The sequence below is a fragment of the Leptosomus discolor genome, chromosome 1 (assembly GCF_034619465.1).
Source record: "Leptosomus discolor isolate bLepDis1 chromosome 1, bLepDis1.hap2, whole genome shotgun sequence".
NCBI classification, from domain to species: Eukaryota; Metazoa; Chordata; class Aves; order Leptosomiformes; family Leptosomidae; genus Leptosomus; species Leptosomus discolor.
Window position 1 is genome coordinate 195,506,522 of NC_141391.1, and position 21,526 is coordinate 195,528,047.

A 21,526-nucleotide genomic window follows, 5' to 3' on the forward strand; every position below is an offset into this window, starting at 1 on the left:
TTCCTAAACATTTTATTTTGTGAAATAATAAGCATCACTTTTATATAGCGTCATTACAGTACATAAACATACCTTGTTCTTTTTCCGTAATTATACAGCATACAAATTATTCTACTGCACATAATTTCTACTCTGATGTTCAAAATTCAGTTTCCACAAAGAATTGCAAGTGTTTTAATTCATGTGTTGTGTAACTCTGTGAACATTTTCCAGCAAAACAAATTATTGGAAAATTTGTGAATGGAAACACAAATCAGTTTACAAATCACACAACAGAATTAATTTTAAAATGCAGATTAATATTTGATTTTCTCTAAGTATGTATTTGTTTTATTAGATGTTGTGCATAATGCATTTTGATAGTTACACAGCAGCTATTAGTCAACTTTGAATAACTTTTTTATTTTTTAGTCTTTTCTTTGTAAATTATAATCTTTCCTGTGAAGATTTTTTTTCCTGTTTTGATTTTTTCCCTTTTTTTGGAGATGGGGACGAATTTTGCAATTGATGTCAGTTTTCTGTTTAATACCTTATTAAATAGAATGCAAAGTAAAATTTTTCAAACACTGAGCCATGGAATTATTTATATTTCACAATACTGAAACTGGTGCAAGAAGAAATAAAAGGAAATAAGGTACACTCTCACAGGCTACTAAGACCTTTTGGATATAACAACAATATTAAAACTTTTTTTTTACTTAAGGATCATAGTTGTTCTGTTACTTCCAATGAAAATTCGTTAGATCAGACTCCTTCAGCAATAACCATGGCCTGTTTTAGTATCAGCAAAGGCTATGTAATTCCTGTGGCCACAATTTGTTTTTACAAAACAATTTACAGCATTGTTTTTAACAGGAAAGGTTAGCCACAAGGTTTTAACAAGTTTGTTATCTAATGTGGTGTTCGCTATTATATACCATGAAATACAGAAGAGCTTTCTACCCAAGGCAACACAGACTGGTGATTTGGAATGGCAGACAAGTGACTTAAACAGTAAGAAAATAGCACATGAGTGACCTATGCACCAGAAATTCAAAATTTGTAAGCAAGTGTCTTTTGCTTCTGTAGGCATTTGGATTCACTGAAGGACACAACGTAGAGGTTAACATGTGAAACAGAAATAGATATTTATATATCTATACGATCATTAATACATTTTACATATTTTATGCTGTTCTGCCACTCTTTCCTAGAAAAATACTCAGCTGTCTATTCCCTTTGTTGGACATATCTGTGAAATTTAATGTGTAACTATTGAGTATTATTTGGGTTACGACATATTTATCTGAAGAATTATTGCATATTTCTATATCAATCAATTAATAAAATCCATCTCTGTTTTCATGCTCATCTGTATTTTAGTAATGTGTTACCTTATGAAGACTGAAGGTTGCATGCTACTGACACATTCAGTTCACAGGATCACGCTCATCATCTTTAACATCAACAAATACTAATAGAACTAATCATTAACAGGTCAACTGCAACTATTAAACTGGAAGTAGATTATTAGCCTATACCTAGAGGATGTCACATTGCAATCAGCCACTTATTAAATCATCAGCATTAGGCATTCACAACAGTGATTGAACACCAGGATTTCACTGAAGCATTCACAATTTCTCCTATGCACAGCTTTCTGACAAATCATTAAATTAAGAGTTTTGACTCTTGGCACTTCTCATTTGAAATTGTAGATTACAAGGAGAATGCTACACTGATAAAAATATATGTGAAAAATATGAAGAAGTCTTTTAGTTCAACCTTTGAGACCAAGTATCACAGTGCCAGCTTTCATATACAGGCACATAATTCTTCACATATGCTCAGAGAAAGGAGGCTTTTTTTAAAAAAAAACATGTATTTTAAGACTTTCCAGTTATAAAATTTATATTCAAATCGATGAAAGCTGGAAGCAATGAAAAGGAAGAATGAAAGAAGGGAAAACTGAAATTTTGAAAACTAAGCACAATCAATATTTTCACTTATTTTCCCGTCCTTTCCCCTCACCTTGAAAGAAAGAATTCACAGCAAATGGCTCTAACGTTTCCTTAGTTGTGTGTCAAAGTTAATATAAATAGACTGTGTTTACATTTTGTTCACGAAGTTGTGAGTTCCATTGGTCACATCTTGCAGGAGGGCAATGTCTAGCAGTGACTTTTAAAGGCTCTAAGGAAGGGTACGACAATGTCATTGATGTGACTTGGGATGCCCATAAGTGCAAAGGCTCAAATCTGCAAAGTGCTGTGGAAGAAAGGATCCATTTGTACTCTGCTAATGCTTGGAGCACTCAGCATATGGCAAAGAGTACTCGGCACCTTGCTGGATTATCTCTACAGAACAGGACATTAAATAGGATGAAAAAACACATTACTAATCCATAGTTCATCTAGCACATACACTATCTGAAGCAGTAAACTCTAGCTAGTAGCTGTTAAATAGAGCATTTTGCTCCTTCTTGAAGAAGAAAATATATATTATTTTTTTATTCTAGGAACTGTCTGCTGTGTTTCTTTAATAGAAATAAGGCATTTGCAGCATCATACTTCTACCACTGGTAGCATTACAACAAATGCGGCAAAGTTGCTTCTTTGTTCCATATTTCTCAATGAGGAAAGAATTGGATTTTTTTTTTTCCATTATATCCTCTGTCTTTTGAAAGATTCGGATGGCATGGAGCAAGCCAGGTAACTAGAGATTCGGCTACCAGGTGGAAAGAATCTGGTGATCTGTTTTGGAAATTCTGGATAACCAGTGGTTGGTTAAGTAAAGTTACGCAGTACTCCACTCTGTTCATGAGACACTGCTCTCAAGTTCTGATTCAGATGGTAGTTAGTGAATGTGTTTAGTTCTAGTACCTTTGCAGTCCCACAGAGTTTACAAGGATTATTCAGGTAAGGAAAATGCTATGTGATCTTAAGCAACGTGTAGAGTAAGTTTAATCTTTACTTTCAATATACAAGTGGCTGCTGAAAGAAGATTTTGGTTTTACATTATACTAATAAATAATGCCAAATTTAATCCTTGTAATCAAGGAACATTCAAAAGAGCAAGATGCTGGACCATAATGCTGTTAATATCACTATCCTGAAAAATAACTCTATGCAAGATACCAGATTCACTCAGCAAACCATCGCTATGTTTTATCCTTTTAACTTTGTAGGTGAGGTTGAGTATTCATGATGATTTTCATCTATTCTTGCCGTACCTTCTGTATTTTTCTTTTTTTTCATTCTTTGGTAAGAGAGCAGTGACTGAAGTAGATTTACAGTGAGGTAGTCTTAGTCTCAAGCTGCTGAAAGATATTAAATATGAACTTAGTTTTTCTATCTTCTTTTATGGCCCAGTGATCAGAATAATTGAGCTTCATAAGCAGTAGGTGTCTGCATTCTTGTCTCCTAAATTCAGGGGTGTTCCAAGCTAGTAGAACATTATTCCTCTATATTATTTTGAGCCTTAGTAGTAATCAAAGAATACTTGTTGTTTTTCAAATTTATTACTGGGAGAGTGTCTATCCAGGAAAATTCATAGTTTAATAAGTAAAGCCATACATGGTTGGAAGGAAAAACAAGTGAAGTATTGGTTTAACACAGAAATGCAGTAGCTCCCTACTAAGCAAAAGGGGTTTTAGTCATTATGCCAGTGATGTGTTCTGAAAAAAAAAAAATATTTGAGAACTGAGAAGCAATGCCTTCATGTTTCCTAGCTATGGAAGGGTGCTTCTTTTTAAAGAAGAGCAGGTTGGAGTGCTAAAGTGGTAAGAGAAGTGAAAATGCCTAGGATTAATTAAATTAATAAAGAGATAGTGTAATGACCATGTGTAATAATATTTGAGGCAATTGGAAATGACAATTAAAATGCTTGGAATAACAGATGCTTAGGCCTGAAAATGATCAATAACATGACTGCGAGACAGCTGGCTTCATTAATTGAAGAAATTAGCTAACTGGCTAGGAACTTGCATCTGGTTAGAGCAATTAAAAACAACTGATTGAATAGAAGGAGAGATGTGCTTCATTGGTTCAAATAAAGAAAGTTTAGTAAAAGATTTAAGAAATCACAGATGGGTGTCTAATTAATAACAAAAACAACACAAAAAAGTCTCAAGTGGTTAAATGGGGGAAAAAAAGAGTTTGAGCAGACGTAAGAGAGTGAGTGTACTGAGGGCAGACACCTGAGGACTTTAGGGTAAGGATTTGGTTAATTGAAATCTGTTGGATCACGCAAAAGCAGAAGTGAATGTCTCTCTCAGAGCCTTTGGTGTAGCTAGTTCCTCTTCTACTCATTCAAGAAAAGAGGATTTGGGAACATGTGCCACAATCAAGAGTAACAAGAGACATGTTTAAAACCTCTGCCAGGATGCAAAAAGTAGAGGTAGACACCAACAGCTCCTGACTGGAAAAATGTGATCCACAAAAACTTCATATCATAACTTTCCCATAACAGGTTTTACTTTATTGTGAAGAGTGTTCTAAACAACAAAACTCTGCTCAGAAGTGTCCCAGTTCAAGCCTGTACACACGTAAACTCCAATACACACGTAAACTCCAATAAAATACAAAGATCAAAAACTCTGAGTCACCAAAGTGAGAGTCTGGGACTGAAAAAAAAATTACCATCCTTGAACTTACCAAATCAAAGTAAGAGTTCTGCTGAAAACAGAAGCAATGCAATAGGCGCTGAAGGCCATTGCAATCAGCAGAATGAGTCTTTGGAAGTCAATAGTCTCCTTTCTTGGCTGTAGAGGAGCCGAAGATGATGGTGACGGAAATCTGTATCTCTCTGTGGGCCTGACATACACTGTTCAGGTATTGTGGCATCTTAGTTGGGCATCTTTTCAGGTAGAGCAAATTCTGATTCCTGTTCTAGAGAAGATGAGAAAGATTTGCACAAATGACCAGAAAGGTATCAGAAGCTGCTGAAAGTGCATCCTTCTGTCTCCAAGAATAATTACATAACATTGTCATGGTCCACTCAGTGGACTCGTGATGGTTTGTTTGCTGTGGTCTCGAAGGGCAAAATTAAGCCAACAACACCGAAGGGGTTTGCTTCAAGCAAACAGTGAAACTTTATTGCTTGCCTGTAAAGCGGAGTGCGATAGGTAAAGAGAGTGAAAGGAAAGGGAAAAAGAAAAAGTGAAAAGAGGAAAGATTGATAACTACCACCACGGGTCCAAGGGATCCTTATGGTTTCAGGTCCAGGCAGCATCCCGACAGTCCTAACAATCGTCATGATGCTGGTAGGGAAAGCTTCCAAAGCTTGGCTGCTGAGGAGCCATCTTTTATGCCAAGTAACACACATTGCTCCTCCTCTGTGTCTCCACCTCTTCTTGGCTCCATCGATGCTGATCAGTCTTTCATGACAGCAGTTATATGGTCCACCTGGTCAGCTCAGGCTCATACCTGGTGCCAGAGAATGGCACGGCACTCTTCGTGCCATGCAGCTCTCTCTCCCAGGGTGTTCGTACCGCATTCCATCCCCAGGATCAGCAACTGCGTCTCAGGCAGGCCGCTGCAGCCTCATGTCAAGATGTTAGCCTAACTTTTGGGGTACCTTATTGTCCACATCCCTGATGACAAGGTTGAGACAATGCTGTTTTCCAGACCGACTCTTACAAACGTCAGAGTACAAAATGCCAATATTAACTCCTTAGAATCCTGCACTAAAGCTCAAAACCACAATGCACATTGTGCCAGCTCAGCATAAGGCAACATGTTGAGTGTTAAGGCTGCAAGCAAACAACCTGACATGGCTGGAGGTTACGTTAATTAAGCAGAACATAAGAAACTCCTGCAAAGAAGAAAATAAATTGCTAGATATGAAAAATAACTGTGTTTGTGCACATGCACACATGTGTCTACCGAGAAAACGTGCTCAGCATCGCTACTGTGATGTAGAAGTTAAAAGGGAGGAATCCCTTTAAACTGTTTCTGCCAGACTGGCACTATCCTGTCACTGGACACCACTGAAAAGACCCTGGCTCTGCCTTTTGCAACTTCTCTGCAGGTATTTATATACATTGACAGGAATATCCTATGAGCCTTCTCTTCTCTAGACTGAACAGTCCCAGCTCTCACCCTTTCCTCATATGAGGTGCTCCAATCCCTTACTCATCCTGGTGACTCTTTGCTGGACTCTCTCCAGTAGCTCCACGTCTCTCCTGTACCGGGTATTTATTTAACACTGGTTACTGACATTCAACTACATTTTGTGCCACTGATCACCACCTTCTGGGCCTGGCTGTTCAGCTGCTTTTCAACTCATTTCACTGTCCCCTCATCCAGCCCATATTTCATCAGCTTCTCTTCAAGGATGTTACAGGAGACAATGTCAAAAACTTTACTGAAGCTGAGACAGACAATAACCACTGCTCTCCCCCCTTTTACCTAGCCAGAACAGTCAGCAGCAGTAATAAAGAGTAGCAGTAGGGTCTGTGCTTCTCTATCACTGAACTATGTATTCATGGGACTTGATATTTTAATTATTCAAACAGGAATTGATTTTAAATGTGATCAGATGGGGATTTGCCACTACACTTGAGAATCATAAATGAAGTGAAATGGAAAAAAATAAGACAAGGATTATTAAACAAATATTAGTCTATATCATTCAGTTATTCATGTGAGAATTTTGCTATTTACAACCCCTTAATAATTTAATAATGTTATTCCCATTTTTTTACTGTTATTTGTATTGCATAGGACTAAGGATTCTGTTATTTATCCTAATGGCACTGAGCCAGTCACTACATGTAACGATTGTATTTCTCATATCCTTAGCTGCCAATGAGATCCAAAATCTGTCGGTTGGTTACACTTCCTATTCTTAGTCAAAATGGCAGCAGAAATTATCCAAGTAGATTTGAATGAGAAGAGGAAGAGAGCTGAAAACAAGAAGTGCAGAAGCTGTAGTTTTGAGCAGAATACCTAGAAAAAGATTCAGGTAAGACAGAATAGAAGACAAAAGCCACTTGTGTATAAGCACAGAAAACAGAAAAAAGTTTGATACTGTTGAGGTTGTACACTCTTTATCCCACAAATAAAATTTCAGAGAGGGTATTGATTACCATATTGTAATACAAGGCAGGGAATATCCATTGGCTAGATCTACTGTGATGTACCTTTAAGGAAAAAAGTGAATGCCTGAATAATTCTCTACAGTTGCTAAATGAAATCTGGCTATAAAGAAATAGCAAAGACAGGGCAACCACAAGACTTCAGTTATTGCTAATATGAATGGCTTGAACATTTGCCACCCTAGTACCTAATTTGCTACCACTGAACCTTAGATAGCTTGGAAACTTTAGTCACACAATGATCACTTAGCAGTCAGGTAACATAAAGAAGATTAATTATTAACAGGAAATTCCTGCAGCTTGGCAAATTATAAACACGAATGAAGAAAAGGTTTACAAATATTTATGTAGCTGCCTATCGCCCTTATGAGTAGGTAGTGCCTGTGAGGTATGAAAGTGTTTTCCAGACATTAAACATATATATAGAATGCATGTAGAATACAGAATATATACAGAATGCATTATATTATATATAGAATACATTATTAGTATATAGAACTAATAAAATTTTTAAAGTGCCAGAAATTAATTTCTAGTATATTCTACATAAACAGACGACTAAAGGAAGAAGGTTCCAAGAAAGGAACCTTTTAGAATGTCAATGTGTGTAATTCTCAAATAGTTCTTTACCTTGTTATTTGGGACTGCAGAACGAAAACAAAAGCACATATTTAATACTCCTCCTACTCTAGAAATAATTATACTAATTAATTGAACAGTTGTAATATGTTCTTCTGATGGCTCTATAACTAGTTTCCATTTATATTAATTCTCCTCATAATTATCCTTATTATAACAACACATATTTATAACAGCATTCTAAACACTTATCTCCTAAGGCCACACCAGCATAATGAAGGTGAAGTGTTATTAAGTTTTGCCACAATGCAAACTCTTGACTTCAGACTTTACAAAAAGCCTTTGTATTCAATTAACCCTAATGATGAGCTATCAGACCTGTAAAATCCTGCTAGGTATTCCATTAGCCAACACATCTCACAAGGCCAAACGGCAGCAATAGTGGGGTCCAATTCAGAACTTCTGTTCTATATTGAAGCTTAATTCTGATAATTGTTTTTACACAGAATAAACGTGACTACATATGAGAATGGCATTTTAAAAATCCAGTCTTGCAAAATCATGCAAACAACCGGGAACACTGGAAATGTTTTATAACTCTTTTAAGATAAATTCTGCATTTGTACCTAGGAATCAGGATAATAAGCCCTATAACTCACTGATAAAACTTTTTAGGCTCTACTGAGAATATTCCATAACCTTCAGATACATCTCCTACAAGAGGTTTGGAGGGAAATCATCTTGAGGAGGATAGGAGTTAGTAGGACAAGTTATTTGTGTTTCTTCTCCTCACACAGGTCTGAAAAGCAAGAACAGCAAGACCCTCTTCTACAGCACGAACCATTCTTTTCCTTTTTTGAAGGCAAAGGGAAAGAAGGAAGAACTTCTATCTGCAGCAGGATCTCTGTGACACCATGTCTTTGGCAACTGTTTCTAGAATAATATAGAATTTGCACCAACCATTCCTTATTCCTATTATAAGTCAAATACTGTGTTGATGCCTTTTCAAAAAATACCAACAGAAAGAGAGGGGATTCAATGGAAGGCCTACACTCAGTCAGTTGAAATCCTCACCAATTAAGCTCACCAGGAGGGAGTTCTTCAATTCTCTTCAGAGAAGCTAGAATTTGACTCAACAGATTGTACAATTATAGAGCCTGCAAGTACTACCTGTATAACAGGGAATTTCATCACACAAAGTGGATTCTGTTAGACAGTCCAGAGATCCTGCAAATAGGATTTATAAGTCTTGAGTGCTGCAGCTATGCAAAAAGACATATTTTATAAGAAAATACACATTATTATCAAATATATTTGGTTTATGTTTTCTATACATCTAGATATTTCTATTTTCTGTTTTTCATCTTTGTTTTTATTTGACATGTAAAAACAATTTAATTTTCCTACTGAATTTTCAGATTATCCACCTGTTGTTTGAACCGGCACAAACAAAATAATTTTACTGTTTAATTTAATTCCTGCTTGTCTTCCATAATGGCTCCTCGGTTCTCCTTTTGTTTCTGTTTTTGAACTTGGACACTCTTTGAAAGAGGAACAATTTTTTCCACAAGTGTGTAACTTTTTTCATCACAACCATGGACTGCTTTGACTCTTTTAATCCTAAATGGGATGAATCTCTTGAATTTATAAGAACATAATCACTTTTGATCTCATCTGTATAACGTTTAACATGTCAAAATTTTATTTTGCCTTCAACAACAAAACATTAATTACTGGCCTAAAAGTAATTTATGCCCCGTGTTCTGTCTGTTGTAGTATCTTTGTTTTAGCTATTTCTTCTCTGACCGCTATGGATAACACTGAACTGAATGTGAAATGTAGTTCATTAATTAATACAGGTTTTAACAGCAATTGTTCCAACTAAGTTTTGCATGTGCAAGCTGTCGTGGTTTGAGCCTACCCAGCTGGCTCCAAAGGCCCCACGCAGCTGCTCGCTCATCCCTACCCAGTCCCCTGAGGGATGGGGAGAAGAAAATGCAACTAAAAAGGCTTGAGGGTGGAGACACAGGACAGGGAGGGCTCACTCACCAGTTATGGTCACGGGCAAAAGACAGACTCAACTTGGGGATAATAACATACATTTAACACAACCAACCACCACCATCAAGGAGAATGAGATACAACCACGTCTTAAAAACAACACATACCCACACCCACACCCCCACCCCTTTCCGGCCTTCCCGGGCTCAGCTCTGCTCCCTCTCCCCGCCAGCAGCGCAGGGGGCAGGGAATGGGGGTCACAGCCCGTCCGGCACAAGGGGTCTCCGCTGCTCCTTCCCCCTCAGGGAGAGGGGCCCTCGCAGCCCTCCCCTGCCCCACCGCGGGGTCCCTCTCCCGGCAGACATTCCTCCTCCCGCTGCCCCAACGCGAGTCCTTCCCGCGGGGCCGCAGCTCCCCAGAACCCCCCAGCGCGGGTCCCTCCCGGGGCTGCCGCCCTCCCGCCGACGGGCGGCTCCAGCGCGGCCGCAGTCGCGCTCTGCTCCGGGCCCGGTCCCTGCTCCTCCGGCCCGGGGCCCTCCGCGGGCTGCAGGGCGACCTCTGGGCCACCGCTGGGCTCCAGGGGCTGCAGGGGCTCAGCCGCCACCCCACCGCGGGCCGCGGGGGAACCTTCGCCCCGGCACAGCTCCCCCTCTCCTGCCTCACTGACCGCGGTGTCCGCAGGGCTGGCTCTCTCCCGTCCACCTTCTCTCACCTGCTCACCAACACAAACAAACAAAACGAAAAACAGTGACATTTTTGAGTCAACAGAGAGTATGTGTAAATGCAAGCAATATCTGTCACCTAATTTTGGCAGAGAAGTGGACAGTAAAAGGGGAAAACTTGAACCTTTAAGTGTAGGCATTTCAATCTTTAGTTTCTTTTTCAAACTGACATATAAAATATTCTGTGACACTACATTCGTCTTGGACCTTCTGAAGCCGTATGAGTTGTACATGTCTTATCTGTTTAGAAGGATGCTCATTGGTAACTCACATTTCTTAGTTCAATAGGTGTAATCTTTTTATGTATTTAAATATAAATAATTTCTGCCTTGATACTGGTAATGGATTTTCTCCAGTTTCTAAGTAAATAATTTTTATTTTGGCAATTATTTTGGAAAAGTTACTCATAATACTCATCTGCCTACAGTTTTTCTCTAGTACAAACAGTAGCAGAGACTATCCTGGATTGTACACCCTGAATATTAGACCAGTGTTTCAGCTCTCACTGTCACACAGATGTCATTGAAAAACAGCAAGCAAAGTCCTGCAGAAACTCACAGACATATGCCTATACTGATGGTACCCACTGTGCTATGATAAAGGTACCACCACAAAACCACTTTCTGTCCTCTGCATGTCTCGTTGATGATTTAATGCTTAAACATCAGAATTACTTAATTAATGTTCTCTAAGCAGGAAATTTTAGATACACTAATAGCATTAGATTCACTTAGGATAACATTTTAATTGAGTAAGGTACTGGGAAATGCACCTTTAGGAGATATCTTGGGATTGTTTTTCACACGTATCTCTACTTGTATGGAACTATTTGCATGAAATTCAGTATGTGTGAAAGGATTAATAACATTATCTGAAAGGGCCAATAGGGAAATATTTTTAATTAACTCTAAAGCTCTCCAAAAATATATTTCTTTCTAACTTTTTTTCTTTTTAATTACTGTGTGTCCTTATAGGAATAATAATGGATATTTCAACTGGGATTGGTATACAAACTGGAATAGGATCTAGGTGGGAACACCAAAGAAGGAAAGATGCAAACCAAATGTCTCTGTTCATCAGTGCCATGACAGAAAACAGTAGTTGCATAAGGGTTTCTCATTGCTCCAGACATATCTGAATATTAGCTCCTTTTGGTAATGACTGAACCAATGTGTGTACCTGCCCTAATATGTCTGACTGTGTAACACGTTGCTGCTTAGACTAAATAAACATTCCTTCCTTTGCGATTCTCCTTTGAAAATCAATGAAAATTTTGTCCAAGTAAAGAAAGGAGAACTGATCTTATAAATCCTATAGCCACTTTTGTTCTTCAATCCGATGACACTAAAAAGACATACTTTAAATGTGCTATATTTTGTTTAAAATAAAATCAAGTAAGAAACATTATTATTTTTGATAAAACAACTAACAATTGAAGCTAACAGCTTCTTAGAATGCTTTAAATTTAAAACATTTTTAAATGTGATTCAGATAATGGAATATTAATCTATTCTAACACTAAACCAGTAACTAGCTATAGAGATAGTAAATATTATTTACAATTTATACACAGCTACTTCGAAACAGCTCTTAAGAATCCTTTTTCATCGTGGTAGAAACTGTGATATGGATCACTTGAAAAATGAGTGCCACAAGTTTGTCATATAAACAGAGCTGAGCCCTATGGCACTGTGAAAATATTTATATTTGAGTAATGAAATATATTTTAAGCTTTTTTTTTCTTTGCCATCAGTTGATGAAGTACTTTTTTATGTACTTTCATAAGTCTCCAAGTCCTTACATGGTTTCATTCAGGCTTTCCTCAATCCAATAGTTAAGGATCTGCAGTTAAGGATCTGCTAGTGGCCTTTTTGTTTCTTTCTACTCCATGTTCTTGGGATATACAAAAGATTTGAGACTACCACTAGATACCTGAATCCCACTAATATATTTTCTTATGCAAAAAGTAGCCAACAAACATACAGACAGGCCTAGAATTTAGTGCGACACTACCGGACACTACAGGCTACTTATCACTGCACAGAGACCATGGTTGGGACGATAATATGACAGATTTGATCTTCTTGTTACACGATCCCAAAATGCACTAGGCACTTTGGCTCTAAGTCTTGTTTTCCAAATTGTTGAGGTGAAGGCAATTAGTGATTTTTGTGCTTGCTAATTAATAATTATGATGTGTATCTCCATGAGCCAGATAGACAAGTTAAATTAAGAATAATAGATTAATTATCTGTCTATATGTAATCACCATTAAGCAACCTCATATGCATTAGTTGATATGCAAAAGAATTCTGTGTCTATTCGTCATTTAATCTTTTTGCTGATACAGAAAGATAATGTTACTGCTGATGGTCTTAAAAATTTGTATCAAGTTTTGCATCTATAGTATAAGTTTTGGTTAAGTCACATTTAATTAAATTTACAAAGTACTTGGAGACAAAGCACAGTACGATTTCTATTGATGGAAGAGTCAACATGCTCTGCAGACAGCAGTGTACTATGATTTAGATGAAATCATTATTTCTGTGACCTACATAACTCGATACACACAGATATCATAACAATATTTGAACAAAATGGGAAGTTAAATGAAGAACAGGTAACAAATACAGTATTTTATCTGTTGTCAGTTAAATCTGACTATTATAGTATTAACTGACCTTTTTTGTTTTAATTCTTACTACAGAACCATATTAAGCCATAGGTGCTAGAAGCTGAATCTGAGGATCTCAGATTTATCATTCACTATCTAAAAGCCCTTTGACATCTCAAGTCAGGACTCCCAATTTTACTTCTATGGCTTGATACATTTTTCTTCAACAGGAAGAGAAAAGCACACAGCAAAAAAGACCATTCCACAATTGCTGTGACTGCTCAGTTTCCTCTGTTAATCAACCAAGATCTGAGGCTCTTTACGTAAATCCCACTTCTTTCCCAAATGTTTTAAAATATATTGAGTCACACGTGAAGAAGCGTTATTAACTGTTTATTTAGAGAAATACAAAAGTAAGAGAAAATTTGATCCCTCCCAAGATGTGTCAAAATCATTTGGTAGTCCTTTGATAGTGCAAAATAATTATGCTATTGCAAGTATAAAAACAATCAGAATCTGATTTTTGTGTTATAAAAGTAAAGTATGTATGACGCATTGTCCACACTTATTGTTCATTTTTACCTTCTGCTCTTAGAATCACATGACATAACACATGTTGAAGGCCTTAAAGTCCTTCAGGAACAGAAAATTATAGTACCAAATAACTTGTAAAGGTGCCTGAATGAAGGAGAAATCTTTATGATTCAAAACATAAAAATCATTGATTGAGTTGAGACAAATCAGATTTCTTTTCATTTTTGATTGTTCATTTGGTTAATACAAGTTGACATTTTATGAAAATACACTGCATTTCAAAATTTTTAAAATATTTTAAAACAGCACATCAAGCTGTATACATACCTTCTTCAAGTTAGTTTTGTGTAATTTTATTCATCCACCAGCATGCCCAAGTCCTTCTTCCCAGGCCTACTCTCAATCCACTCATTGCCCAGTCGGCATCAGTCACCACTGGGGCCAGTGGTGCAGACCCTCCAGCCAGAGCTGCAGCCTTGGCTCTGCGACGTGTGCCCACCATTCTGTCTCGAGGTCAGTGAGGATGAGCGCCCTTGGCCTCTCAAACTGGCTGAGCTTCGGCTGAGCTTCAGTGCCCTCCCCACAAACTGTAGTGGGAGTTGCTCGCCTTGCTCATTTGCTCCCCAAAGGCTCCTTTCATGGACAGGGAAGGACAGCCATTGACCTGGAAGCACCCCTGCCTTGTCTGCCTCTCCTGACGAGAGCTACCATCTCCAGATGGGCCTCGCCGCTCCACTGGCATTTCCCTATGACAGGAAAACCTCAGGAAACCTCCTGAACACCAAGATCTGCTGTTCCGCTGCTGGTCGGGCCGGTCCCGAAGCAGCTGATCTCAGCGACTCCCTCCCTCATCTATCAAGTGATCCATCCATCAAATCCGTGTCTCTCCAATGTAGAGACGAGGATGTTGTGCAGGCTAGAGTCAAATGCTTTGCACAAGTTCAGGTAGACAACATCAGTTGGTAAATACAGCACTAAAAGTTGTTTCACTGACAGAATAAAAGTAATAAGTCACTGGAAAAACAGTACAGAAAAGGCCCACAATTTTTATGATGGTTTCGGTTTTCAGACAAAATGAGAAGGCTGTATTTATACAATATACTTGCATAAATGGAGTATATAATTCATCATATGTGAATAAAAATAAGTGATACAGTGTCTAGTAAGATTACATCTCTTTAAATCAACAATCCCAGGTGATTTAGTCAAGAATCAGAAATGCATTACCTTGCGACCTCTTTGCACAACTCAGTTTTAACAAGTTTTAGAAAATTCTAGAATTTAGAAAAATATCAAGGGATTAATAGCTATTAAAACATGCTCAATTATATAAAAAGATAAAAAAGGATAAGCCAGAGAACAAGAGTTTTATGTCACTTCTGTGTACAATAACCAAATGGCTATTTCAGGACTCTACCAGTGAAGATTTAGAGAACAGAAGTATTAGTAATTGATAGTCACCATGGGTTCATGGAGGGTAAGTCTCATCAAGCAAAGGCACCGGGTTTTTTGCTAGTTTACTTTGACAGAGTTACACATTGGTAAAAGTAATTCTATTCCTTTGAGACACCTTTTTCTCCAAGGCATTTTAATTCTACATAACATTTTGATTAATAAGATTGCATTAGGGAATTAATCAGTTACACATCAGAGAGATTGCAAATGGTCTTGTTGACATATCTCAAAATATAATTGTTACAGAGGAGGTTATAATGAGCAGGGACATTTCTGCGGAGTCCCTTAAGGGACTGATTTTTGGTTCTGCACTTTTTAGTACTTCCTGTTATGATCTCAATAAATATAGAAAATAGTCATTAGTAGAGTTTGAAAATTACACACTTTAGGATAGGATAACAAACATTGAGACAGATTAGTTACTAATGCATACTGTGTGATCATTGGCTTCACTGACATTTGTGGGAATAATTGGAAAGTAGAAATGTAGTAGCAGCATATTATTACTCTTATCCTTCCTAAAATCATAACTCTGTTTTTGGAGTAGATTTGTATCACCTCTCATTGAATTGGATGGAAAGGTGTTCTGCTGTGAACTATTTAAAACTATCTTTATCCTTTTTATTTTTCCCCAAGAAATCTAATTTTGAATTAAAATATTTGTCTGGTATGTGGGATTGGAACTGGGTTTTGTACTCCTGGTAGTCCTTTCCATCATTTGCCTCTGTGAATGGGTAAGTATCCCTCTTAGCACTTCCCTCTTAGCACTTCTCTATATGGGCCCCAGGGAGTATATGATCACCCATGTTGTCAGTGAACTTATTCACAGTTCTATGTCTAGACAATGGGTATAATCAAATCTTACGTTTCATGGTTTCAGCTAGTTTTTTTTAGAAGAGAGGATTACTTTTTCCTTCTTTTCCTGCAGAACTGACTTGAAGTAATCAGTTTTTCTTTCCATCTTTCTTTTTTTTCTTCTTCTTCTTCTCCCTCTGAAACATGATAGATTTAAGACCAAACAGACTATCCTAAAGCTCACAAAGAGAATAGACAACCCTATCTCAAGCAGTTAATTTCCTTGACTGACTCAGTATGTTATGAACACATTGAGATCACAATCTGCAATTGAAAAAAAATTTCCTTAAATTCAGATTGGCAGAGCAATCACCTTTTCAGTGCCAAAGACTTGGATCATTTGCTTGGATTGTTTGGCTGTATCTTATTCCAAACAGCGATTTCATGGTCTCTGTTTATGGTGCAATCTAAAAGCTGAATCTTGACAGACTTTAATCAAGGTAAAACCTGCATCACTTTATAGCCAGTGGTATACAAGAAATTATGGTTGAAATATCCAGGTGTTCTATGCTTTAACTCTATGAAATAGTCAAAAGCATTCTTAGAGCTTTGATCTTGTAAATCTCCAGCCCTATGCTCAATTGAAGAAATTATGTTGTTCCAAAGCATGTCATTTAAAAAATGTCTTAGAAAATGGTCCATCCTAAATAAATTTTAGATACTGTATGACTAGATTCAGTTCTGTAGAATATCTAAGTTCCCCATACAATCATTGGAGAGGGAATTTTCCTCTTTCCTTAGCATATCTAACTGGAAGCCATTCTCTGAATAGGTTATGAAATATGTCCCCACCCATGCAATGAGGCTGGCCTGTTAGTAAATCATGAGACTGCTGTCAACTTTACTTCTATAAATGGAATATCAAGACAGTGGTATTTATTTACGAAAGCTTTACAAATACACAAGCTGTCATGTCCTCGCCATGTACAGGTCACTAAGCAATCAGAAAAATAGAACCAAATCAGAAAGTCCAAGTTAAAGATTCTTTAAACATACATGGAAGGGATTCTTAAAATTTTCTTCAGTATGCTGCATAAAACGCAAGTGAAAATTAATGGCACGTGTAGTAGAGTATCATAGACACACATTAGAGAAGGTACAGATGTATTTAACTTTATGGAAGCTTCAGAAGGAATTGGGTCACATCAGCTCCAGGAAACATGACAGTGATTCTAACCAAGGATATGGCATCTATCTATCTGTGTGTTTGTCTGAAACCTTGGGTTAAAGGTGGAATGAAAGCTTTGTAAGGTATACTATGTAGCTAGTTTCTGTGTAAAAAGTGGAAACTCACTCTCTTCTGGTCTCCTGGTGGCAGGATAGGAAGCAATATAACATGTCCACAGTAAAGCCCTACGGCCCTTTCATTAATTAACGTGGATACAGAACTCTGAAAATGCAAACTAAGTAGGCAACACATAGCATACTTTTAAAGAACTTAAAACAAATGCATCTGTTGCTTTCTGCAATGCAGAAAAATATTTTCTTCAATGCTGCTGCTGTGCCATTTTGTTATTTGTATTATTCTCAACCCAGTTTCCTGTGGCAGAGAATTCTGTTGATTATTTTTTCTTGTAGAAAATGCTAGATGACAGTAGTTTACTGTAATACTCTGAAGAAACTAAAAAAGAAATTGGACTTTTCTGAAGAAATATATTTTTCCAATATATTAAGAGTTCATAAACAATCAGTAAGGAAAAAACCAGCAACAAAACAAAGAACACCCAAACACACAAAACATATTTAAAAAAACAGAAGTCACGTCTCCCAGGCTGGATCCATGCTGGATCCATGGATGAGTGTTGTGTGTTGTCCTGCTTGACTGTGTGTCCTGCTCAGCACCTCTTGAGTTGTAGTCCTCACCCCTTGCCCATACTAGGAGACATTCTAGAAAGCTCCATTGCTCCCTCCTTACTACCATTCTCCGTTTTCTTTGGAAGAAAACTCAGGGGCACGATAGTGTGATGCTTAGGGCAGTCTGCTCCCACCATGGGCTTGGGATGTGCTCAGCGTGCATCAAAATTTCAAGTCCATTCCAGCTGCGTAATGTGGCTACCTACAGCCACAGTTCTGAACAGTAAGACTATAAATATCTCTGATTTAGGAACTAGGCATGCCTATTGTCTTTTAATATTGCAGTAATTTATATTACTATTTAAAATATTTATATTATATTTTTTGCAACATTTTTTTTCTTGGATAGGACAGATGTTAATTTATATATTTAACATGTTCTAATCTGGCTGCATTTTTCTTTCACCTTTGCCTAGTTTCACCTGTTTTATTATTTTTCCTTTATAGTTACACAAGTCAGTATTATATATGTGTCTGAAATGTATTCAGAAACGTGAATACCTGACCTGTTGGTCTTGGATTTGAAGTCAGTAACACAACTCCTGTAGAATGCATTGGGTGCAAAATTAGACAGCACAGATGTCTCTAACACAGAGTTACCACAACCAAGAGTTCTTCTGAAGATCCCTTAAACTTTAAAGCTACCTTTAAACTTCAAATCGTACTCACTCCTGGATAGTGCTCAAAGTGACTAGAAAATAATTTTTTGCTTTCCTTGTAACTGTAAGAAGACTTACAGTTTATAGCATATAGTAATCTACTACTTGTCATAAATCAGAGCAAAGAGGTTTTTTTCCTTTGGTTAGTTGGTGTTTCTTTTTGTTTGCTTGTTTTTTTTCTCCAAAATGATCATCAGATAGCAAAGAACTGTTAATCTCTCATGAGTGACCTCAAACTGTGGTACTTCCTTTTATTTTCTACTTAATATATACTGTGCTAATTGTCAGAAAAAATAGATCATGTGGTGACAAGTGTCCATGCTTTAGCTATACCTCAGACAAAAGGATAGCTTTTAAAAAGAAAAAAAGTATCACCAAGTAATTAGAAGCTAGAATGCCTGCAGTAAATTTTTTTCTGAGCTTGACCCTAGTGAGTCACCTAGCTGCCAGTTCTGCAAATCATTTATTGATTTGTTGTATCCAAGGTTTTTCTTTTCTCCTCTTTCACCTATATGAGAGATCTATGAAATGGAAAGTACTATCTTGAATAAAACTATGAAAATATTATTACACATCAGGTGTGTTCATTACAGCATGAATAAATTAAGTGAAGACAGCATTTGGAGGAAAACATATTTACTTGAAGAAAACAGATCTCATAAACAGTGAAAAACCCTCAAACCCAGTAGTATCAAAGAGTAAACAAAGTTCTCTCTCCCTTTCAAATTCCTAGTTTCTCAATGGAAATTCTACCCTGTATTTCATTTTTTTATTTTCTGATGCACAGTTACAGATGTAACACATGCATGAGCAATTTTAGATGTTGCAGCTTGTTATAGGTGTCATTGCAATAAACAATATACATGCATTGCATTATTTAGGTAGTTTCCTGTAAGTATGCCCACCTCCAAAATGTTAAAACTTTATGGTATTTCTTCTTTATAGATCTGAGCTTTCACATATTTTAATTTCTACAAAAGTGTGCCAGATTTTGCCCAAACCAACTCTTTTATTCGAAAAACGGTACGCAGAGAAGATCCATAGTGTTACATTTTAATTTTGAGGTATATTGTTCCTTCCATTAAGTACAGTATTTTGCACTCATGTTGCCTTTTCTAGAAAACCATAAAAACAAAGCAATTTTATACAAATGCATTTTGAAAGTCTTTCAATCAGTCTTCAGATTCCACACACAGAAATCTATTGTTACATTCCATTGTGTAGCAACTGCAGGCTATTGCTAGCATTTCAATAAAGTTCACAAGTAGGTGTCATAATAGAGAGAGCTGTTCTTTTAATATCGCAAATGAAATCTTTACTCTTATTTCTGTGATAGTCTGAATCCCATATTTCATGGCTCAAGTCAGGAAAAAAGAAACCCTTCTTTCAGACTGTTTAAATGGTTTATTGGCATATCAGTAGGTTTTCATTGATCTTGATACAGTAGACCAGAGACCTGTAAATTGGCATTCTTCTTCTTTGCTTAGACAAATTTCCTGCAGTATAATATTCAACCAATTTAAAATACTACTTCAAGTAGTCAAGTTTTTTGCTTTTATAAAGCAAGTTGTAGTAAGGTGTTTTGTGCCATGAGATTGGACGTTTCTATTACTACTCTGCATGTATGTTTACTTTAAAAATGAAAGAATAAAGTACTTCCTGTTCAGTGGTGCAAGTTAATTTTCCCATCCACTCTTGTCATTGAATACATACACTAAAAGACCACCTTTGATGTTTTAAACACAAATGGCTCCAACTTGGCTGGCCTACACTTTCTACCCTTAAAAACTTAACTGTTAGCTAGTTTCAAGTGTCAACCTCATCAAACTCCTCAGTGACAAAGAAAGCAAATGTAATTATTTCATTTTGTAATATATTTGTTATAACTGGCTTCCTCTGTATAGCAAAAAGACTGTTTTCACTAGTGTCAGAATAAGATTCAACTTTGCAAGTACACAACAAGGGCCAAAACAATATGGTCACTTTGATTCTGTATTCCACATTCATGCCTGACCAACCTGATAGCCTTCTATGATGACACGACTGGCTGAGTGGATGAAGGGAAAGAAGTGGATGTTGCCTTCCTTGACTTCAGCAAGGCTTTTGACACTGTCTCCCATCACATCCTCATAGGTAACCTTAGGAAGTGTGGGATAGATGAGTGGACAGTGAGGTGGATTGAGAACTGCCTGAAGGACACAGTTCAGAGAGTTATCATCAGTGGTGCTGAGTCTAGTTGGAGGCCTGTAACTAGTGGGTCAGCACTGGGTCAGCACTGGGTCCAGTCTTATTCAACATATTCATCAGCGACCTGGATGAAGGGACAGAGTGCAGCCTCAGCAAGTTTGCTGATGACACAAAACTTGGGAGGAGCGGCTGACACACCAGAAGGCTGTGCTGCCATTCAGTGAGACCTGGACAGGCTGGAGAGCTGGGCAGAGAGGAACCTAATGCAGTTCAGTATGGGCAAGTGTAGGGTCCTGCATCTAGGGAGGAATAACCGTATGCACCAGTACAGGTTGGGGGTCAGCCTGCTGGAGAGCAGCTCTGCAGGGAAGGACCTGGAAGTTCTGGTGAACAGCAAGTTGAACATGAGCCAGCAATGTGCCCTTGTGGCCAAGAAAGCCAATGGTATCTTGGGATGCATTAAGAAGAGTGTGGCCTAACAGGTTTACTCTGCACTGATGAGGCCACATCTGGAGTACTGCATCCAGTTCTAGGCCCCACAGTTCAAGAGAATCATAGAATCATTAGGTTGGAAAAGACCTCTAAGATCATCAAATCCAACCGTTGATCTAATACCACCATGCCCACTAAACCATGTGCTACATCAACATGTTTTTTGAACACCTCCAGGGATGGTGACTCCACCACTTCCCTGGGCAGCCTGTTCTAACTCTTGACAACCCTTTTGGTAAAGAAACTTTTCCTAATGTCCAATCTAAACCTCCCCTCAGGCAACTTGAGGCCATTTCCTCATGTCCTACCACTTGTTACTTGGGAGAAGAGACTGACCCCCACCTCACTGTAACCTCCTTTCGGGTAGTTGTAGAGAGCGATAAGGTCTTCCTTCAGCCTCCTTTTTTCATGACTAAACAACTCCAGTTACCCCAGCTGCTCCTCATAAGACCTGTTCTCCAGGCCCTTCACCAGTTTCGTTGCCCTTCTCTGGACTCAC